Here is a 24,888-nt window from a genome sequence, read left to right on the forward strand (position 1 = left end):
TGCAACAATGGAAAAATACTGGACAGTACAACAGACAACACAACCCACCAACATGGTCATGCAACAATGGAAAAGTACTGGATAGTACAACAGACAACATAACCCACCAACATTGTCATGCAACAATGGAAAATACTGGACAGTACAACAGACAACATAACCCACCAACATTGTCATGCAACAATGGAAAATACTGGACAGTACAACAGACAACATAACCCACCAACATTGTCATGCAACTATAGAAAAAAAATGAAGAAAACAAAAACATAAATAATAAAAACTCCAACAAGTATCTGCAAAAATCCAAAACAATAAGAAAAATTACGACGACTTAAACACACATACACGTAACAACCATATGTGTACTAAAAAGAGTAAAAATGTGGACAAGTTTGACTTTTCAGAATTAACATGCTGGTGTCAACGACAGAGATTGCATATCACTTATAATAAAGATGTAAACATTGATTGTTTTACAACTCTGTCGTTACAAGAACAAATGTCTTTTTTTGCTTTACAAGTGCTTACAGTAAATGACTAAATATCATTTTAACGTCTTATCAATAACAAAGGTCATAAAGGCTCGTAGCTACCAGTTTCAAATTTGACATTGCCGTTGGAAAGACAATATTTTTTTCTTATGAACCAACATGATCAAGTCGGTCCGTATACGGTAAAATCGACAAGAGTATATAAAAACATATATAAACATCCCAGTAACGACCTTCTAGAAGCTTTCATAAGAAATAGTTTACCCGGGATTTACTGCAATTTCCCCCCAAAAAAACATCATAAAAAAATTTCATTTTATGACTTCACTACATTCAGTTTTAGTTCATGCAATGAAGCTGAACACCTAAGTCATTTAACTGGTACTACAAAATAATGTGATGTGGTATGCTGCCAATTAGACAACTATCCACCAATAATCCAAATAACGTAAATTTAAACAATTATAGGTCACCTAACTATTTTCAATATTGAGCAATACCCACATCGTATAGTCCCGAGATGACAAAATGTGAAACAATTCCAACGAAAAAATACCAATTTCCGCCGTATACCGGGTAATAAAAGAATTCTTGATTATTTAAAGCAACGATATCATCAGGAAACGTTAAGCGTTATTATATTTATCAGTTAAATGGAATATTTAGACGGATCTTAATTGAGTTTGGCCATAAACTGATTTATAGCAATACAGGAACAAGTCTGCTATTAAAGAGGTGCAATTGGTACCCATAGAAATACCTACAACCTGTGGATAAACTGTATTGCCTAAACATACAAAGATGTTGTCAAGGAGAATATTAACAACTTTATTTCTCATTTAAAAGTATTATTGAAAGTTCAACGAACTGTTCTTTTTCTTTGCCGACCTGTTCCTTTATTCATATGAAACATACTTCATATATACTTAGGAGTTTCTAAGGAAGAACGAAAAGTTTGGTGACTACGTTGAACGCATCTATCTCATCGAACTTGACATACGTATCAAATATACAGTTGAGTCTGCCTCATATCTTGACTTACATCTAAAGGTTGACAACGAGGGTAGGTTGAGAACGAGTATTACGACAATGGGATTAATTCAGCTTCCCAGTTGTGAAGTTTCCATTTCTATGTAGCAACATTCAAGCAGCTAATGCATATGGAGTATATATATCCCAGTTGAAACGATGTCTCAGAGCTTGTGTTTACGTTCATGTATCCTTGATAGAGGATTGCTGCTAACAAGGAAGCTATTGAACCAAGGGATCCAAGTGGCAAATTTGAAGTCATCCATGTCCTCTTTTCTTTGACTGGGACATTACCAAATGAGACTTATAACCAAATGTTTACTTCCCATGAGCAAAAATGTCGTTGCCACTAGAAGATCAGGGTCTGCCTACCCTTCCAGACACCTGATATTATCCCCAGTTTTTGGTGGAATTCGTGTGGCTCAGTCTTTTATTTTAAATGAAGTGTTTTGTGTACTTGTTATTCTTATCGTTGTGTTCCATTTTTTGTCATGGCGTTGTCAGTTTTCAATGTCCCCTTGGTATCCTTGGTATCCTCCCTCTTTTTTTTTGCAACCCCCCCTCCCCCCCCCCCCAAAAATTTTTTTTTAAAAATGTCAATCATGAATAAACAGAAAAGTTACGTTTCTATCAACTGAAATGTTAAATATGCTAAATGACTATAAACGTATCTCTCGCCTTATGAAGGTCTCATGCAAATGTTAAAATTTCAATTCTTTTCCAGCATAATGTATCCCTGAGTTTGTTCTTTTTTAGTTTAAAAAAAAATCTTTTAGTATACAAATAACATATATATAAAACTTTTAGTGGTTTTATGAAAAAAATGAACAAAGAAACAACACAACAATGATTTGTACATCTTCTCTCATAAAAAGTGCTATACAAAACTACATTTCTTGTTATATCCCTCAACAATTTTGTGGCGCTTTAAATAAAAAAAATCTCCCAATTTCATATGCGTATTAATGGTTTTAGCTTAAATAAAGTGCCAAATTTTAAAACAATTTTGAAAAAAATCACACGTGAAAAATATTTAACCAAAATAATTTTATTTAAGATAATCGTAACACCTGTTTAAATTAACATTAATTTACCTTAAGAGAAAATAAACACAAGCAAATTTGGGTTTCGTTTGATTTAGTTGCCGTCCCTACGTTTCACTTAAATGAAATATAAATAAATGTAACCATCTAAGATTTTAATCTTGTTTTCACACTTACACCAAAATAAACCTGACAAAAAAGTGTTTTTCTTGCATACCCCAGATTATAAGAAAACATTAGAAAGAAGGTGCCTGGCATATTCGAAAAGCGCTTAAACGTTAGAAATTATCACTAAGTTGCTGATCAAATTGAAATAATTCTCTTCAGTAGTACCTGTGAAGGCAATATATAATAATAGTCCAACTCACAGAAAAAAGTAAAATAACAAAATTTTCGAACTTTAAGGAAAATTCAAAACGGAAAGTCCCACAACAAATGGCAAAATCAAAGGCTTAAACACATCAAACGAATAGAAAATTATTATATTCCTGACTTGGTACGGGCATTTCCTTATGTAGAAAATAGTTGATTAAACCTGGTTTCATAGCTAGCTAATAAAACCTCTCACTTATATGACAGTCACATAAAATGAATGGAGATATATTTATCAGCTTTTTTATGGTAGTTTTTTTTAGCAATCAATATCTATAACTGTACGACAATTTTTTTAATACCTGCATATGAGTGAACAAAATGAATTAAAATTCATTTGCTTTTATTTTCTACACCACAGTACGAACTTACTTAGTGTTTTTGATATGAAAAGATTGGTATATTAAAAATTACAATGTATACAAAACCAGTGACATGAAACTAAAATAAAAATATGAAATAAATAAACCATTATGATTAATTAACATATTCCTTTCTCTGTTTCATTAATAAGTACATGTTTGTAATTACATTGAAACATTAAAGTTATGCTGTTTGGGTATATTGCAAACATTTATAATTGTATGCATGTTTGCTTTTATCCATAACTCTTATTAAACATGACATTATAACATTTTACAGATCTTTTCATAAACTCTAGTCATTAAAATCATGCAGTAAAATAAATTCTATTATCAATATTAAAAGGCACACGCTCTTTTTTGAAGTTTTTTGCTATGAAAAAAAAAACGTATTGAATTTACAATAAATATTTGCTATTTGACATTAAGCAAACTATTTCAGAATGCTAAATTTCAAGATGCTACCAATAAAATGTTATTATTTTAAAGAGCCTTCAAACAAAGGCAATATAATTAGGGGATAACAGTTTATATTGTATTTGAAGAACTGGCGACCGAACTCTTCAGTAACAGTTCTGTTATTCCTTTTCTAACGCAATTATCGTAAAATGATCAAATTTAAATAAAACAGTTGAAATATCCCGAAAACATCGAATGCGCTTGTTGCTAATGATCCCGACCGTTAACTTTAAATAAGATTGAGTAGACAGATATCAGGCGTCATATATCATAATGCATTAGAAACAACAATCATAATTTTGATAGGTGAAAATCCACGTTTACCCGTTTAAAAGCTCTGTGCAATCGCAGATGACATTTGGGTTTATTCAAAAACGCATTTAACAGTCAAGGTTTTAATATCAATAACAGGCCTGTATATTTTACTATTTGTGGCGACGTCAATTTAAGATTTTATAGAAGAAAATGTATGTTTTTAAGATCCGCTAAAGCTTCGCTGGAAAGCTCAATTTTTGACAGTAAAATCAATGACTGACGTCGACAATGATAAAAATCTAATGCAGTTAGTTATTTGTTATAAATCTGGTCGTTTGAATTATATGGCGTAAACAATCAGCAGCTCTCCGTGTGCCCAATTTGACCTGTTTTGCAAAACAAGATTTCTGACCTATCCATTATTACCTATTTTTCATTGGCAGTCCAAATTTCCCGGCCTTAATCCCGGTCGACCTACCTCTCAAATCCTACCTATTGTATTACTTGTTAATTTGTTATTTAACACTGGATTTTTATTAAGCAACAGTCTTGAAAGATAATCACATGTAAATACATTTAGAACAAAGCCTTTTTTTATTTAACTTCACCAGGTTCTGTTGTCCTGAATATGCATGAAATATTTGCCACTGGACGTTAAGCAATTAATCACCAGATTCTGTAAAACATTTTTTAAAGTCACCATGCATTTGAATAGGAAAATTTGGGGTATGTGTCCTTTAAACAGCAATTCTACGACACAAAAATCCAAACGACATCTGTAGAGGTCAATATATGGTCTTCATCAGTAGACAAGACACTACTGTTAGTTTCATGGGTGCAGCTTACTATGCTTCTCCCACGTAATCAATTGGAAACGATGATAAATGGAATACCATGGAGTTACAACTCAGTTATAGTTTTACAATTTTTGGCCATATTTTAAAATCATCTAGGATGAGAAACATAAAACAACGTACTAGACAAATAATGGTTTATATCATAAATACCTATCGGGTTAATATATACGTTGACACTAGACTGAAAAACAATAATAGCACAAAACTTTAAAAAGATTGCTTATCTTCTGTCATGTTAACATTATATTAGTGTGCTTTACATATTTACTTTTTTTAACACTTGATAATATATTTTTTGCACTAAAGCTGTTAACAATGACCTTACTTCTACAGCTTTAACTGTAAGGTGCCCTGATACATTTTTGCTTACCAATACGAAATCACCGAACAAAGGGTTTCTTTTTGAAAAGGTGAAGTCATCACTTGGAAAGTTTTACTGTCGCCATAATCGTTTATTTGAGCATAATGCTTATTACCGTTAAAGATTATCACATGCCGTCTTTTTTTTATCTTGGTCATGGCTAATATGTAACAGTACGAATTGAAACTCTGTAGGTTCCAATATCCTCCAAGTACAAATTAGAATTCAAATTTCGGCTACCGGTAGTTTACTGTAGATATTTGAATTTTGATAATGCTTAGACGAATTTCAATTTAGTACAAATCAGAATAGCAATATCTGCTAGAAGTTGGTATTTTTGTATTTGTAGTAAAAGGATTTTGGATTGTGCTATTTTTGGTAGAATTTATGATATTACTGAAAACTCCAGTTTGTTTGATACCGGATTGTAGTGGATGTATTTTGTTTCAAATCAATTTTATTCCGATGTTTTAGAACTCGTTGAACTAAAAAAAGAAAAATTGTTATTTGTAGCATTTATACTTTCGATCAATTAAAACTTTTTGAATTAGATCTATAAATGTATAAAATTTACGAGAAAAAATGGGCGAAAAAAGGAGTATTATCACATTAAATAGCAACTTCTCGAATTTCCTCCGTCGAACCTTAAAAATAAATTGTATGTTGTTGCTACTAACGTTTACGTTTCAATAGTATTATTATATCCAGTTACTTCACAACGATATCAAAGGGCAACATTTAACAAGTATGTATTCAATATGACAAGCTCTAATTCGAAAGTGGATAGACGATTATCCTGATAGAGCTTAACTCATGATAACAGTTGTGCAAGTAGGAATGATTTATATCATACATTTCGTAAACATACGATTGTCCTTGTAGAGCTTTACTTCTACCAACAGTGGTGCAGTCATGGGATGATTAATAGACAGATGATAGTCCTTATAGAGCTTTACTTCTACCAACAGTCGTGCATTAGGGGATGATTTATATCATAAACTCAGAAAACAGACGATTGTCCTTATAGAGCTTTACTTCTACCAACAGTCGTGCAGAAGGGGATGACTTATATCAAACACTCAGTAAACAGACGATTTTCTTTATAGAGCTTTACTTCTACCAACAGTCGTGCAGAAGGGGATGATTTGTAAACAGATTATTGTCCTTATAGAGCTTTACTTCTATCAACAGTCGTGTAGAAGGGGATGATTAGTAAACAAATGAATGTCCTTATATAGCTTACTTCTATCAACAGTCGTGCATCAGAGGATGATTTATATCATACACTCAGTAAACAGACGATTGGCCTTATAGAGCTTTACTTCTATCAACAGTCGTGCAGAAGGGGATGATTAGTAAACAGATGATTGTCCTTATAGAGCTTTACTTCTATCAACAGTCGTGCAGTAGGGGATGATTTATATAATACACTCAGTAAACAGACGATAGTCCTCATAGAGCTTTACTTCTATCAACAGTCGTGCAGAAGGGGATGATTAGTAAACAGATGATTGTCCTTATATAGCTTACTTCTATCAACAATCGTACATCAGGGGAGGATTTATATCATACACTCAGAAAACAGACGATTGGCCTTATAGAGCTTTACTTCTATCAACAGTCGTGCAGAAGGGGATGATTAGTTAACAGATGATTCTCCTTATAGAGCTTTACTTCTATCAACAGTCGTACATATGGGGAGGATTTATATCATACACTCAGTAAACAGACGATAGTTCTTATACAGCTTTACTTCTATCAACAGTCGTGCAGAAGGGGGTGGTTAGTAAACAGATGATTGTCCTTATATAGCTTACTTCTATCAACAGTCGTACATCAGGGGAGGATTTATATCATACACTCAGTAAACAGACGATTGGCCTTATAGAGCTTTACTTCTATCAACAGTCGTACATCAGGGGGGATTTATATCATACACTTAGTAAACAGACGATTGGCCTTATAGAGCTTTACTTCTATCAACAGTCGTACATCAGGGGAGGATTTATATCATACACTCAGTAAACAGACGATTGGCCTTATAGAGCTTTACTTCTATCAACAGTTGTGCAGTAGGGGAGGATTTATATCATACACTCAGTAAACAGACGATTGGCCTTATAGAGTTTTACCTCTATCAACAGTCGTGCAGTAGGGAAGGATTTATATCATACACTCAGTAAACAGACGATAGTCCTTATAGAGCTTTACTTCTATCAACAGTCGTGCAGTAGGGAAGGATTTATATCATACACTCAGTAAACAGACGATAGTCCTTATAGAGCTTTACTTCTATCAACAGTCGTGCAGAAGGGGATGATTAGTAAACAGATGGTTGTCCTTATATAGCTTACTTCTATCAACAGTCGTACATCAGGGGAAGATTTATATCATACACTCAGTCATGGGATGATTGGCCTTATAGAGCTTTACTTCTATCAACAGTCGTACATCAGGGGAGGATTTATATCATGCACTCAGTAAAAAGACGATTGGCCTTATAGAGCTTTACTTCTATCAACAGTCGTACATCGGGGGAGGATTTATATCATACACTCAGTAAACAGACGATTGGACTTATAGAGCTTTACTTCTATCAACAGTGGTGCAGTAGGGGATTATTTAGATCATGCACACAGTTGACAGACGATTTACCTTATAGAGCTTTATTTCTACGAACAGTCGTGCAGTAAGGGATGATTTATAGTTAACACACAGTAGACAGACGATTGTTCTTATAGAGCTTTACTTCTACCAATAGCCGTGCCATGAGGGATGATTTATATAGCTTTACTTTTACCAACAGCCGTCGAGTAAGGAATGATTTATATCTTACACTCAGATAACAGACGCATGTCCTTATAGAGGTTTACTTTTACCAACAGCAGTGCCGTGAGGGATGATTTATATATAAAGGTGTAATACCACCAAATCATAGTACGTCACATCCGGTCACATCCGGTTGCATACGAAAATAGGTCGAAAAAAAATATTCCCTTGAATTTGACAGTTGTAGGTAATTGATCCTACATTTCATTGCAGTAAAACATTTCTGGGTCATAAACATATATCTTGGGTATTTCAAAGCACCATTATTTTTTTATTTGGGGTTTCTATAGAATATTTTGGAAACTTGAGGTTACATGGTTACTAAAGCTTGTATACAGGTTAAAAAAGGGGGAAAATTTGATTGGTTAACTTCCAGTGATGGTTATTTTCTTATATGCAATGAAATGTTATGTGAAATTTTTTCTATAGTACTGGACAGGATCAAACTTTACTCATGCCAAGTATTTCTTTATTTGAAACAAAGATAAATTCTGTACAATTTTTTGAAAAGTGCAAATTTAACAAAGACTAATAGGGGAAAATCAATGGTGGTATTACACCTAAAAGGATTTAAGCAAGATTTTGTCCATATTGATTTATCAAAAAAAAAGTTCTCGGATTTGTAGGAAAAATAAGTTAATATCTCCTTTTCAAACAGATGAAAACTTAAAGATCCTGAATGATGGGATGTACAACAAAGTGATAAATGAAATCTAATAATGAGTACGTGACTGAAATCCGGAATTTTTTGTTAGTTCCTAGAATAATTACACCTACACCGCAGCTGCGAACATGTCTAAGTTTTGAATTATTATAGTAATTTCAAAATTGGCATCATTGTTGGTTTTGCCAATAGGCAATCATATTAAGTACAAGCTACGAACATTGAATTATGTCATATGAGATGCATCGATTTTTACGTCAACAAAAATCGAATATCTCTAATTTGACTCCAATATATATGTATGTGTAAATTATTGTTACTGTATTGTATAATATACATTAGAAATATGAAACCCATGGGATCTGTACCACGTGGGTTGATACCAACTGAATTTTGGTTGGATGTTTGTATAAATGCGACAGAATGTTCCTGATCATGAAAAAATAACGAAATATTGGTCCGTCAATAGTACAGGTTATATCAATTGATTGCTGACTACATATATTATTGAAAGGGTAAAGTCACAGATTAATTACTGATAGAATAAGCCTATGAAATAAATTTCCAATAGCAAATTAAATATTTAGTATTAAGTGCCGTTCGTGTCACAAATGATATTAAGGGAAACTATATGAATCATTGTGTTTGGTATTAAAAGAACAAATTCAATAATTAATGGAAGCAAATATAAAGCATTCATGAAATTAAAAGGTTCCAGGATATGCAACTACGTGTATTCGCAAAACGATCAACTATTATAATTCACTTACACATTTTAAAACGTGAAACACATATTATCTAAATGAGTGAAAATGTTATTCATTTACTCCTTCTGTACTTCAAAGTAATAATTAACTTAAATAAATACTCGGAATACATTCTTTTTTTAAATCGTACCAGTTGATTTTCGAATGGAATAAACCTAAATTCAAATTTAACAATTTAAATTGTCTTCAAGGCACCACAAAAACGTCTGGAAAAAACATAGAAGTAATTTTTTGAACGGTTGCTTCTGAGTAAGAACAATGATTATTTTTATCATTTTATAAAGCTTTTTTTAAAACTTATTATTTAAAAAGTAAAAAGAAACACTTTACTGGTACATTTCAAACGTAACTTGGATATTATTAGATACTACGATGTTCTATTGTTGAGATAAGTAATCTAAATACGACCAAGCGTTTTCTATATTCTAATGAAAATGGTGACGTGAACAACTGAACATCAACATCGACGTCCATATTTACCATGTATTATATTTGAGGCATGATGAACCCTTTTCCTTTCCTGTAAATACACATGTGGACTTTAATGTAAAACATGAACGGTAATTAAAACTTTTTCTGTTAAATGCCGTTTTCCTCTTGAGAATTTTATACAATCATACAGACAAACAAAATCTTACCTTAATATGTGTTTTCCAACATTTATTCGTAATTGTACAGAAAATATTCAATTTAACACACAGTATCATTTATTCCGTCGATCTTAAGCCTTCGGCAGCCATATTGATTTTCACCAGCTTCGATATGGAATTAAACAAATCGACTACATCCTAATAATTGCTTATATGGACACAATAAGAATTTATAAATGAGTTTCGTATTCTGTCAAAAATAGGACCTATAGTGTACACCTTTTAAAAATGTTGACACACGAGAGGTTGTATGATTCCTTTGAACGCATGCTTGTACTCAGAATTTTCTAGGACTGTATTAGGTTTATTCAGCATACTAAATGAGCTATCTATTGATCGATTTCTACTCTGTTGTTGTAAGGTGGATAGAATGCAACAAATTGTATAAATATTGCCAACGACTCCGGTCCGGCGATCAAATAAATAACATCAGCCATTATCATTAAATAAATTAGGAATATCTATGCATTCCATTCTGTATGTAGAATTAAAAATAAAAATATAATGAAAAATGTATGGAAAAATAATACCTACATTCTCTGAAATCAGGATCATATAATGATTACTTTTGTTGTATGCATATTTTCCATACATTTCATTATTTAATCATGACTAAAAAAAATTGTACCTTGTCACCGAAGTCTTTTCTACACTTGCAGCATCGTCAAAACGATCACGTGTTTATTAGCGCTTCTTAAAAAATAAAAGATTGCAATATCATCATCCAATCTGGATGTTCTAAATTTTTTTAAGAGATTATCAATATTTAAACAATGTCATGACATAGATACGGACTGATGAAAATCGGTTTTAATTTTGTATTTGCAACAGTATTAATTGAATGACGGATTCGTAATACATTTTGTAGAACGCCCTTTATTATACTTTAGTATTTATTATTTATAACTGAGATATTCATTGTCCGAAACGATAAAATATATTCTGGTATATTATTATAGTTTAAGTCGAATTATTTTACACCCTACTAAGCTTGTTTTCATTCTTTCTTTCTTTTGTCTGTATAATGTATAATTAACAAGTTTATAGATAGAAGGGGAGGCAATCGTTTTAAAAACAAATCGATGGAAACATAGGACCATAATGATATTAAGCTTTATTGATAATTTTGTTAATCCAATATTGTTATTAAATATCTTTGGATGCTTTTCCAAAACAAACTAGTGTTAATATCTTCAACAAAGAGCTTTAATATAATATTTTAAAAATTGTTATAGTTAATAATAAACAATGCAACATTCAATAAATGAGGGTCTGAATGGGGGTCCTTCATTTCTTTATTCTTTTAATTTTTTAGACATTTTTTTTCTATATTCTTTATCTATGATTTTGCTCATTATTCTCTTTTCTTTTTATTTAAACACCCCTTAATTCTCTTCTCTTTACTTTTTGACTATTTTTCTTCTATTCTTTATGTTTTACCCTTTATTCTTCAATTTTTTACAATTATTTTTCTAGTCTGTAAACCCTATCCTGACCTTTATAAGTATAATTAAAAACTAAGGTTAATCAGAAAGTTTTTCATCCATGGTTTGTGCTACAAAATTCTCTACATTGGACATACATAATACAATATAAAACAATGCTGTAATTGCCAATGAAACGACTTTCCATCATACATATAGAACGTTGAAAGAGAATGACTGTTTATTGTAATAACTATAAACATAACCGTACGACCTACAGTGATAAAGATACCCTATTAAGTATGTAATTAAGCAATAAAAAGTCCATATATAGCGAAACGATTCAAAAGCGCAAACAGACGACAAATGAAACATGAAACAAAAGACAATTATGGCAAAGAACAACAATAACCACTAGCCTACATAATCATGGCTTGGGACGTGTACAATAAAGAATGGAGTGGGCTCACTGTGTATTTGTAATCCCCTTAACTGGAACAGTGTAGTATTTTCTATAATGATTTCCACATGCGAATACATTTATTAGAAACAAGTAGAAATATATACAAATATTGTAATAAATTTACATGTGAACTACTTCAACCCGATAAACATGTCAAGATTAAGAGCTTGACTTATTGTATAATAGACACTTGTCTGTTGTGTTCCCTTCTAAATGCCCTTTGATTGTTTGTGTCGTTGGGTTGCTGTCTAAGTAGTATATACCTCTCATCTTCTTTTATACATAGGCATATCAATTTATGATAGATAAGAAAGCTTCAAGGCATGCAAGATAAATCAATGATCCTGATGAAGATTATTTTGATAATGGTTAGAGATAACTAGCTAATTAATACAAAACACCCGATTGACATGTGCCTGGAAAATAACTGGATGGCTTATGCCTTATAAAAACCAAGGTTGGCTGTTGCTCACAAACTAAAATTTGCAAAGCATGGTTTGTCCTCAGCTTAATAAAGAATATTTCGATCATTTTACCTCCAAAAAAAATTAAGATTGCGCCCCCCTAACCTAAAATCCTGGATCCTCCCCTGGCCTATGCTCGGCAAATAAACGGCTGGCCTGAACCTGACAATATCACAAGTTGCCTGCTCCTGATAAAATATCCGTTCTCATTATTTGACCATCAATAACTGTTTGTAGTTGAAACATATACTTTTTGGACTGTATTTAACCTTTTCTTAATATTTTTATATTTCTTATTTACTCAGCTTAGTCTAGACAAATACAAACGGGACCCCATAGTTACTGTTTATAAATAGAGACTCCATAGTTACTGTTTATAAAATGAGACTCCATAGTTACTGTTTATAAATAGGGACTCCATGGTTACTGTTTATAAATAGGGACTCCATAGTTACTGTTTATAAATAGGGACTCCATAGGTACTGTTTATAAATAGACTCCATAGTTATTGTTTATAAATAGGGACTCCATAGTTAGTTTATAATTAGGGAATTATAAATATGAATATTTAACTGCCGCTTTACTGACATATAAGAAGGTATAATTTAATGTCATTTGACTCCGAATAATGCTGATGCGTAATATAATATTAAAATAATGTATGCAATAGCAATAATTTGAATGATAACCCGTAGTTTTGTGACGTCATTTCGGTTTATTTTGATATATACGCCACCATTTTACTGAAATATCAAATTCAAAAGTCACCAAGACAATTGTAGAAGTGTGTAAATGGTTATGGTTTTTATGGCTAGGAACATTCAGCAGTTTGATTTACGGGCTGAAAACACTATCTAATCAAATTAACAACAAACAAGTCTAAATAATTTATACAGATAAACGGATAAATGACACAAACGTCGTTATTCTAAAAGCGACTTTACACTTCAAAACGGACATAAACATGTTTATATTACATTCAGAAAAGACAACAGAAATTGTAAAGTATGTCACCATACGCAGAGTTTATTGAGTTTTGACATTACGATTTATGTCTACTGTATTCAGATTAAATTCAACAGCTAGAATGAAGCAATTACCAATTAATGTTTTAATACAAAATTTTTAAAGGGATTGCTAACTCTATCATAGATGAGATTGATTATACATTGATATTTCTTTCGACTGAAAACAAATATTGACACCTTGGAAAAACTACGGTAAACAATACAAATTTACAAACTTAATAAAAATCAAAATACATGTTATGTATTGCTAAATATTCAGATGGGAACCACAAATAACTTGAGGCAAAACAAATGATCATAAGCATTTCAGAGTTTACCACCAAATACCAAAAAACCGACCTACTAGATTGTAGAGTAATCTGTTCCCTGCTTGTGTACAGAATGAGTCGCATTTAACCTATTGATCTTGTGACCTCTTGACCAATTTCCATATAAAAAAGTACATCATGTCAACTTATTGATTCAAGAATAAAATCTGGTACCAGTTAACACTTTCTTTTTTGAATATTAAACTGTTATGTGACAGCAACCCAACGACACAAAACCAAAACACACTAAAAGTTCAGTTAATTTTCATATGGTTTGTAAGATCACGTTTTTTAGAAAATTTAACTACAAAATGAGAAGACTCGACTTGAAAGTTAAATTAGCGCGGCGCTATGAGATAAAACATTTTGATATTTGTCCGTTCGGCATCTTTCGCCTCTCTTTTGTAAATGAAAATAATGATGTCCAAACACCATATATAATAATTGCAACCCTACCTTTTGTAATTGGAACTTACATTAGAAATGGTATGTTTTTACTTGGAAGACATTTCATAATGTTCAATATTATTGGTAATTTGAAAGTATATACAAATTACAATTGAGAAATTATATCTAGGCAAAGGCGGTACACTTCTATTTATCATACAATCAACCATTTAAGTATACAAATAGTGGTGTATACAGAAAGTTATAGATTTTATTGACATTTCTGTTTGTGTTGAATTTATACACAACTTCGAAAGACTATACGTTACAGTTTATTTTGTTCGCATCTTCCTGTTCCTCGTTTAAACACTAATTAAAAGGCACAGACGGGAAATTAAGAACAACTACTTTTGTTACTGTTTCTAAAGTTTTAACACTATTTTTTACAGTCAGTTAGTCTAAGATCTTCATGCTCTTCAACTTCTCACGTGATAGGAGTCTTTAGTAGACGAAACGAGCGTCTGGCGTACACAGTTTTAATCCTGGTATCTATGATGAGTTTATTCAGTAATTTGTGTGGAGATAATTGGACTGACGAATAAACAAAAACTAACATATTTGTATCACAGCTATCTCTAGCGTAAACAGTTGGTTCAAAATAATACTTATATTCCAAAGTTATATTTATTTATAAAATACTGTTGCTATTTGTGAAACGATTTGTTATCAAATTTGTGTCTTCAAAATGTTCTTTTTTATTCAACAATTTGATTATTGTATGTTTCTTTGATTAAATCATTTAATTGATATTGAAAACAGTCATGTGACTACAAACAGTTTTAGGGGGTGTTGGTGGTTTCAACAGTTCACAAAACACTACAAAGAAAACTGAAGATTGAACAACACGAAACCCACTAGCTCATGTGCTCCAGAACTGAGGTAAGCAGTTCTGATGGAAAAAGCCGCATTTGTTGAATGTGTTATAAATGAGGAAAAGAGAGTATGCTAATAGATAATCGAGCGAAACAACCCCAATTCTTACCTCTACATATGACATCACTGTTATTACATTATCATTACCCTATATCAAGACCTAACTAGAGAAAAAACATGATCGAACACTATTTGAATGAAGGCAACGTTGCGGCAGTGTATAATGGGTTAGTATTAAATAAATGAAAAGGTCATTAAATTGTAAACGTCAAATGATAAATGAGTATTGCATTGTTTTTTAAATTTTGGAATAAAAAACTGTATTTTCTTAGAACTGATTTTTTATATATAAATAATATCTAGACGTTTTATATAATAGATATTAGTTAAATGGGCGCTGGGTCGTTATGAGCCTTGAAACGATTATGTACACAAGAAATAAATCATAAATACGCAGGAAAAAGTGTACAAAACAACACCAATATAAATACAAGCCAGGCCTTCCTCTCAGTCGACATTTGAGATCACCCGGCCACACTAAGGCAGATCTCAATCGACTGACTATGACCATCATAGACCACAACACTTCTTGGTCTAGGGAGGAGAGACTCACTTGGGAAAGACTTTGGATAAGAAAATTACAAACGTTGGCACCAAATGGGATTAATGAAAAGGTGTAGTTCTAATCGCACAGAGCTTTCATTTGGGTTGTATAACTTCGCAGTCTCTGTTATAATTCTTTTACCTTCGTCAACTCTGAAATTCTAGTATTTGACGTATAAATAAGCACTCTGTGTAATTACTAAACCTTCCGCCAAAATTTGAAATTTAAAAATTATAACAGTTCAAATCGAACAGTGTGTTCATTTGGGATGTATAAATACGCAGCCTCTGTTGTTATTACTTAATCTTTGTCAATATTAAACCAGTTTAAATCGATGAGTACTATTCATTGGGAATGTATTCTACGTAGGCTCTGTTATAATAACTTAACTTTCATCACCTGTGAAATTTTGGAATTGTACCAGTTCATATCGCACTTTCCTTTTTTTGTTTTTATATACATATCTACGCATTCTCTGTTGTAAATACATTTTTGAAATTTTAGAATTATACAAGCGTTCTCCGGTTTTTATTTGTAAAGATTATAAAGATTGTTTTAGTTAAATCAGAATAGATCGATATGATTAATGTTACATCGTCATAATCACTGATGGAAGATATCTTTTATCCGAAATATTTCTAGATACTTACATTCATTGTTTCCTTATTTTAATATTGGTATTATTTGTACACTTTTTCAGTAGGGCTATTTCTTACAAATAGCAACTTAATTATCTACAACTGGGCGTTTCGGTTTTTTTTCTCGGCAGTTTTAATTTACTCTCTCTCTCTTAACATTTTTCAACCAAAACCGAACTCAGTTGTTTCAAACGTTCTCGTGTGAATTTTTCTTCTATTTTGGCTTTGTAATTTTGTTTTCCTATTGTGTCGGTATCGGATAGTCTTTTCTGGATTATTTTCATGTCTTTAGAAAGAAACACACATTGCTGCTTACATAAAACCGTTTCATTTACTTCAGAATTAAATTATCTGGAGCCCTAGATAGAAAAAAGTAAAATAACAAAAAAACGAACTTCATGAAAAAATTCAAAACGGAAAGTCCCTTATCGAACGTCAAAATCAAAAGCTCAAACACATCAAACGAATTGTAAACAGCTGTCATATTCCTGACTTGGTACAGGCATTTCCTTATGTAAAAATGGTGGATTAAACCTGGTTTTATAGCTAGCTATACCTCTCACTTGTATGACAGTCACATACAATTCCATTATATTGACAACAATTTGTGAACAAAACAAACAGATATAATAGGAAAAAATGTCAAAAATATGGGTACAGCAGTCAACATTGTGTTATAATATTTAATCACTATAAAACAAACAAATATGTTAAAAAAACAAAACAAAATGGCATATAGACAAAGCACATAGCCAAAAATGAAAGACAAGAATACAAAAAATGACCATATAACAATAACACAATGGCGGGATGTATAAGTACCGAGCGACGCCAAAAGGATATTACCAAAAATAGACTAAACAGTAAAGTTAATAATTTACATAGACAAATATAAGAACACTATAAAACGTAATTATTAAGAGGATAAACAACGTCAGTACCTAGAATCTATACATTAAGACCATCATGTATCAATTGTGAAGTTGATACGGAATATTTATCAACAAGATCTTGGTATCTTCCGATGAACTTTTTTTTTTTTTAAAAGGACGAGACGAGAGAGGAGGAGAGTTAAAGTTGAAGAAGTTAGGAAGAACAGTTGAATAAAATAGCGTCCCAGCGGTGGTGTCAGTATAATATTTAAATCTTTTGGTATTGTGTTGTTATAGATACGATTTAAGATTTAGAGCACAATGTTCAAGTTGTATTTTCCTTTTTGGTTAAACTTCTCAATTTGTTGAAATATGTTCTGTTTTCCATCATTTTACGAGGAAATATACTAGTATATGAATGGATTACGCAAACTGGGATGTGTAATGCGTGTTGTCTGTAATACTAGTAACTATATATGGGGTTCTATAAATAACAACAACCAACATCCAATCTATCTTGCCGTTGTTCAGCTTTATTTTATGTATCGAAATATGAAACAAGACTTAGTGATTATTGACATCCCCACTGGAAAGCCTCTGACAGACTGTGTATGCGTAAAGTCATTGTTATCGATAGCCGATGACAAACAAGTTATTAAAAGGTAAATGATTCGCTATTATTAACAACATAAGTTTTGGTGTCGTCCACGCTGTTACGGGATTGCCTCTATTTAGACGTATATTATTATTTAAGTTTCGATGTGACCATGGTAAGTAAAAGTTATCATCATTTACGACAGACAAAAAAAAATCCGCTAAACTGCAAGGTATACCATCTATTTGTCACTATGTTTCACGTAATGATTTGCAAACATAGATAACGCCTACGAAGATATGCATTACTCGACTACCGAAAGCTGTATTTTTATATAAAATAGTTGACCGAGTGGTCTAGGGCACATTTCGCACCCCCTGTTGCACTTGAAAATGGAAATATATCAATTTTTCCATTGCTACATGTATCAATGTATCCACTCAATGGAATGTGCACGTATTGCAGATGCTTTATATGTTCCTTGTGGATTCGGACCCTTTCATTCAATTTTACAGTCTGGCCAAAGTAAAAGACTTACAGTTTACGCGTGTACAGCCCCCAATCTGTGTTGTTTATCATAAATATGACCAAGAGAACCATTCATTTGGAAGTGGACATAGAAATGGTAACAAAAGGTTCATACCAAATATTTATGACATTTGTAACGCAATACAAGACATTCCATGACTTGGTGAATAGAGCAAAGGTTTGAAAAAACGGGACATATATGTGTGACGCTTATGACGTAATATTGGGTAGGACATAGATTTGATAAAAGGACATAGATTTGAGGCTGGACATAGACATGACTCTTACTAAAGATACTGAGGATGTTCTACCACAGGAATAGATTATCTTAGTTGTATTTTAGTAGACGAAGACGAAACGCTCGTCTTGCGTACTAAATTTTAATCCTGGTACCTATGATGAGTTTATTTACATATATATATATATATATATATAGGAAAAAAGGTAACTGCACAATGCTAGGTGGTGAATGTTGTAGAAGTGAGAGGGAAACGTATAGGTTCTAGCCCCGGTTGGGGAGGATGTAAAGAATTAGATCTACACTAACATTGTTACGTTGATCTTCAACACACACACACACACACATTTATGGTTATATGCATGCAAAAATTAAACACCTACTAGAGATTTCCAATAAAATGACATTAATCGACATAACCAATCTATCTGACCGTATCTCGGCCTATTGCATTGAAGGATGACGGAGGGGAGCATAGACTGCATGAATTTTTGACTCGTTGAATACACATACTTTGTTGGATAAGATGCTATTTAAAAATGAGCACAAACTACTATTTTAATTCTTTACATATTTTGTTATGAAATTTGGGATGATTTTATTGACAACAACCTTTAAAGGGAATAATTAATTCAGTTACCGGTAATCAAATGCACCGATCATTACTTCGTCATTTCACTTGACCCATATATTTACAAAAATGTATCTCTCAAACGATGAATTCTTAACGTTACTAAATCAAAATTAAGCTTGAAAAAATAAAAATAATGGAATCTGAAGCGAGATCATATTCTCATTTTTTATTTAAAAGTTTTTAAAACAAGAGTTCCAAACACGTCGGAATGTAAAAGGTGTACACGACTTGCTTCTTCTTTTTTTTGTAGAGTACTTCTATAATTTATTTCAAGATACTTTTGTCAAAGGTCAGTGATAGCAAGGGGATATTATATTTACTGGTTTGTGCATCCGTCCGTTCTTCCGTTCTGTTCAAAATATAAAACGTTTGAAATTATATACCAAATTAGAGTTTGACCTGGATTAAGTGGTGCACTGAACATGGAAATATGATCATGAGAAGGGGCACGGTGTCTGAAGGCCACATATTCTTGTTGCAAATGTTTTGATCAATACACGTACATGTATATGTATCTTCCATATTCATAACTGTCTCTTTGGTGTGACCTCGACAGTAACCCCTCAAAGGTGATCGGGGGAATAGAAATATGGTCACTATTGGTCTTGTTCCGATCGGCAGATAAATCATTGCCAAAGTGGGGAGTCCGTTTGGTGGTGCGGGATGTACAAGTACGCAGTCCCGTCTGGTCAGAGTGGGGACGTTAAATCCGATGCCTCTTGTAGAGAGAATGCCACGCTCTCTACACGTTAATTATGCATGAAATATTTGACACTGGACGTTAAGCAACTAACTATCAATCAATCGACAGTAGCGCAACTTGAATTTTATTTCTTGTGAGGCAAATGATTTGAATCTAGGCACCTTGGTTAAAAGACGTCAATGCAAATAGGGAGTGGACGGTTAATTGAAAATATGAATCGCAAAATAGGTGAAGGTGATCATACTCTTGATAGGTCACACAGTGGCAAATAGATCCTGTCTATGAAAAAAAATCCAGATTTGGGAAATTTTATCATGAAATAATATTTCTAGTGCGCATTAAATCAATATATTTCAATGAAACTGCTGGTTAAAGGTTTAATTCTCAGTATTCAGTTACAGACAGGTCCTGATCAAAACAAAAATAATTGACAAAATAATATGTATGACCTCCTCTAAATGCTTTTGTATAGATTTGGTGATATTAAGTTTAAGATCCACTATGTCTTTCAACTTTATACGTTAAACTTTTGTCAAAATGTATAGATGATAATACCTGGGTGAACTATGAAGTCTTGCTTATATTTACCAAGGTAGAAGAGTACTACATAAAATGTAGGTATGCCAAGTGTCTGTTGAAAACTTTGTCCACCAAAAGTAACAAGTTCGTTGTAAAAAAAAATCAAGCATCATATCAGTTTCACAGTTATGACCTCTTGTTTGAATCAGTTTTTTGCGAGGTAATTAAAAAAGATATTTGCATCTACCTTGTTATTTTATGAAAGAAAGTTTTCAAGACGTTAATAATGAGGAATGAGTGAGTAAAGAGTCAAGCAGTCAACGTTTTGAACCGTCGTCACTCAGTATACTTTATACTATGACGTACATGATATATATTTCTCTTGATCTCTCTTTTTTAATGGTAAAACATTTGGTGAGGCGGTTGCCTCATTGCGTCAATGAAAGCTACAACACCGCTCGAGTGCAGGAAGTCTTGGGCTCGATCCTCGCCCGTTTCAAATCGAAGATTGGCTGCCTCTCTACCAAGCACGCAATATTTAGGAGTTAGAGCAAAAATTGGTCGGTCCGGGGTCAAAATCATCTGTTCGGGTAGGATGACATGTCTTCCTGCGGTATAATACAAAGTCTGGATCATATTCATCTTCTCGTCCTAAATATGCATATGTAAAATGCATATGCAACGAACACTTATATATATGGCCCTACATCCTATTAATACTTCTATTGTTTGTTCCACTTCTAACGTTGTCTATATCACCCACCCCTTTTCAAAAACCTGGATCCGCATCTGGCAACGAAATCTTATTTTATTATGTTGTTCAATGTTACTTACCTTACACATTTCCGTTAATGATTTATTCAGTAAAATGAATTCGGTGACCCCTTTTTAATTGTTTATCAATAAAATGTATAAAATACTATAAGTTAATTTACTTCAAGGAATATAAAAAAAATTGCCTGGAAATGTCTTTTGTATTTGGACTCCGATAGCATTCCCGTTTAACAAATTAATACAGCACAATCCCTAATCGAACACACCTTAATTCTAAAAAATAACATATTTAGGGATTTTTTTTATCAATACATTTCATAATAAATGAAAAATACTTTTGTTTAGAAATAAAATGGAAGCGATAGTGTTATCTCAATTTTCAACTTTTATAAAGAGACAGATTATGACAAACTCTAAATCCTTCTAAATATTTTCCACGCAACAAATATAATACAAATATAGATAATATAAAGAAAGACAGAAAAAAGTATAATGGGGCGTTCATCTGCAAAGTATTTAAATAATTGTCATAATCAAAACCATGAAAGATAATTCAAATCGTACGTATGGTAGGTATGTGATACGTGTATTTATACGTGATCTTATGTCAGTGAAAATAAAGGCGGGAATCTGGAAAACCACGTGATAAATAAAAATGCAAGATTTCTATCATTTTCCGTCATGATAAATTATTTTATATGGACGAAAATTCCAGTGTGTGATTTTAAAAAGTCTTGGAATACTTTGTTTAAACTTGAGCGACGTATTTAATCAAATTCAATGGTTGGCAATAACCAGTCCCATTAGGTCCGTACGTCGAGTTACGTATGTATGTCATTTTATTGGAAATCTCTATCATTAAGGCAAATTTATGTTCTTATCGCGTTATTGATGTTTTATGTATTAAGTTGAGACCTTGTCGTTTCAGAACTAAGTGATTTTTATCAATAATTCATACATTCCTTTATTATTGTTACCTACCATATTAAATATAATTTTCCATACGTAAACAGTATTTCCAATTCCCCTACCGCTTCCATTCCAGTCGAGCTGGAACCAAAACATTTAAAACCTGATCAATAGTTCCGTATAATCGAGCTTAATATCTTTTTTTATCGTAGAACCTGCATGATAAGGTATCTTTTGGGACAGAATATTCACCGTGATCACTGAATGAGTTCTTGACAATAGACAGCAATTTTACCATATCAATTATGTAAATACATATATGAAACAGCGACCTGCTTCAGCATTGTATAAAATATAAATATCTTCATAGATGGAGTACTTCAAAGAAATATTGATCAATGCAAAGAAATAAATGTACAGAACTACCAATTATTGGAAATTACAGATAGAATGTAATGTTTAAAAGGTAGTTGAAAAATGTATTTTATTGTGATGTGTCAATTGACTTTGGAACACGATATATTTTGCTGGAATTGCCAAATAAAAATAAGACGACATAGAGTTTAATTGAGATAGTTTATCTTGATTTAATTCCAGAATTATAAGCGTTGCTACAAGTCAAGTGAATCTTCCAGTAAATAAACGTCTTACAAATATTTTGGAAATTCAACATAGAAAACATACAGTTGAAAACGTTTGTGAAGTTTTAACTATGAATTTGATCAACACAGGATAGACCAGACAACAGTTCTCGATTTTTAAAAAGTTTAATCATAATCCGGAGCAATAGTATTATGTGACAGTGTGAGTCGACAGGGCCACTGAAAAAGGACACATTAGGCAAGGTAAGACACTGCCTACAGAAGTAATCGCAAGGTTTCTTTACTTGCACAGAGATGAGATATAATGCATGTTTCCAAGCCGATCAGATGCTACTGTGTGTTATAGCAACTAAAAGACACCAGTTTTAGAATAGGTCTTTCTATCGGACTGAGGAATTCTAGGTGACAATATTTCTAATTTTGAATAAACATTGCTATTGGCTACAGCGTAATGGTTCTCGTATTTCCTTTTTCCTATCTTCCCTTTTCCTTAAAAAATCCGTTGGGAGTTTTTTTTTTGTTTTCGAAACTGTCGTGTATAAATGTGTGCTTAGTTTTAAATAGTTCTAATCTAAAGCAAGATATCATTCTTTCTTAATTGTTCTATTCTCCCAAATAGCAACATGATAAATTAATTCGTTGTTCCATATGTTTATGGTCACGATTGTCCTAGTGGTATTGTACAAATTGTTTTCACTGAAGCCGTACCTCTCAGTGGCTTTTATGTTTGATGATCTTAACAAGCAGCTGACCTATCAAATGAGAAAACTAAAAAACTAACATGTTCATATAACATCCTTGTATAAAAATCTAAAATATACTACTAATAAACACTCTAACTAATAAAGTTGAATTGAGCTATAAAATTTGGATAAATTTTATTTGTATATATGAAAAATAATCAGACTGGATTGCTAGTAAAAAATATTTTCGTATAAATGTCAGCATGAAATGTAGAAAATATCTATATTTAAGTGTTTTTTCTTCTTTGGGGTTTATTAACTTTAGTTGAAAACTGTGATTCATAACAGAGTAACGAACGATTAGAGGGACAGAGTTAGCCACTTGACACATCCTTATCACCAAATTGAACATATATATAATCAAGCAAAATAAGTTACAGCTTTATTCATTTCCTTGTATGTCCAATAAGTATATTTTTATTTCAGTTGTATTTCTTCAAAAGAAACCATTACACTTGCAACAAACCCATCGAAAAATCATTTTATAAAATAGGAACAGTTTATGTGACAAGACGAGGTGGTAATTTATCGAACGAAACAGAGAAATCACCATTGACAAACATAAATATAATCAAGCCAAAAGATCTTTTCTTTGTATGTTCAATCAGTATATTTTTTGCCAAGTTTTACTACTTCAAAAGAAACCATAACGATTGCATCAAAACAAAATCATCGATAGATCATTTTAGGAAATAAAACAAAATTAATGTGACAAGACTACGTGGTAATTTAACGTACAAAGTAGAGAAGTCACAATTGTCAAAGAGACAAACTAACCTCCAATAGCTCGTAGCTTATTCGTGATATCAAAAGAATCCTCAACACTCTAAAAACAGTCGATAAAGCTGTTATAATCAGCCATAATATTTCGATTTGGCACAAATCAAAAATGACAGGTAAAGGCGTTGCTCCAACAGACCCTCAGGCAAAGTAAAGTACAAAACTATGAAACAAACAAAAATGAATTGTACTTCTGAATTTTTTTTCCTGTAATGAGATTGACACGATACCATTAGTTGAAGTCGAAAAACGTAGTTGTGAGTGTGCTTACAAGGCAATATTCCTTAAAATGTGCAATTATTATGATATACTCTAAGCCTTATAACATTTATATTATGGAAAGTGTCAATTGCCTCGAGCATAACTGAAGAGACATTTATTGTCGAAATGTGCATCTGGTGCAGAAAAATTGGTACCGTTAATGTTATTGTCTCTTTGTTTCAGAGGTTTAACGACTTTGTGTTAGGTGTGATTCACCTTTTTGAAGAGAAGCCACGTGCACTTATTCCCTTTTAGAGTGTCAATTGTCATTGTTTTAGAGGGTGTACAGAGTTTTTTTTTATTTTGTGCTGGTATCTATGTTTCCATTTCTCTGCGTTT

The 24,888-nt window shown here is 32.3% G+C and overlaps 1 protein-coding gene across 1 annotated transcript in view; it reads right to left on the reverse strand.

Moving 5' to 3' along the window:
• Positions 1 to 10,439, reverse strand: part of LOC127738170 (sodium channel protein para-like) — a 124,023-nt gene extending 113,584 nt beyond the window's left edge. The window contains exon 1 of the mRNA XM_052249311.1: positions 10,131 to 10,439. The gene's annotated coding sequence lies outside the window, so the exon portion shown is untranslated. The remainder of the gene's footprint in view (positions 1 to 10,130) is intronic.
• Between the last annotated feature and the right edge of the window lie 14,449 nt (positions 10,440 to 24,888).

Source organism: Mytilus californianus, unplaced genomic scaffold (assembly GCF_021869535.1).
Source record: "Mytilus californianus isolate M0D057914Y unplaced genomic scaffold, xbMytCali1.0.p SCAF_4, whole genome shotgun sequence".
Lineage (NCBI taxonomy): Eukaryota > Metazoa > Mollusca > Bivalvia > Mytilida > Mytilidae > Mytilus > Mytilus californianus.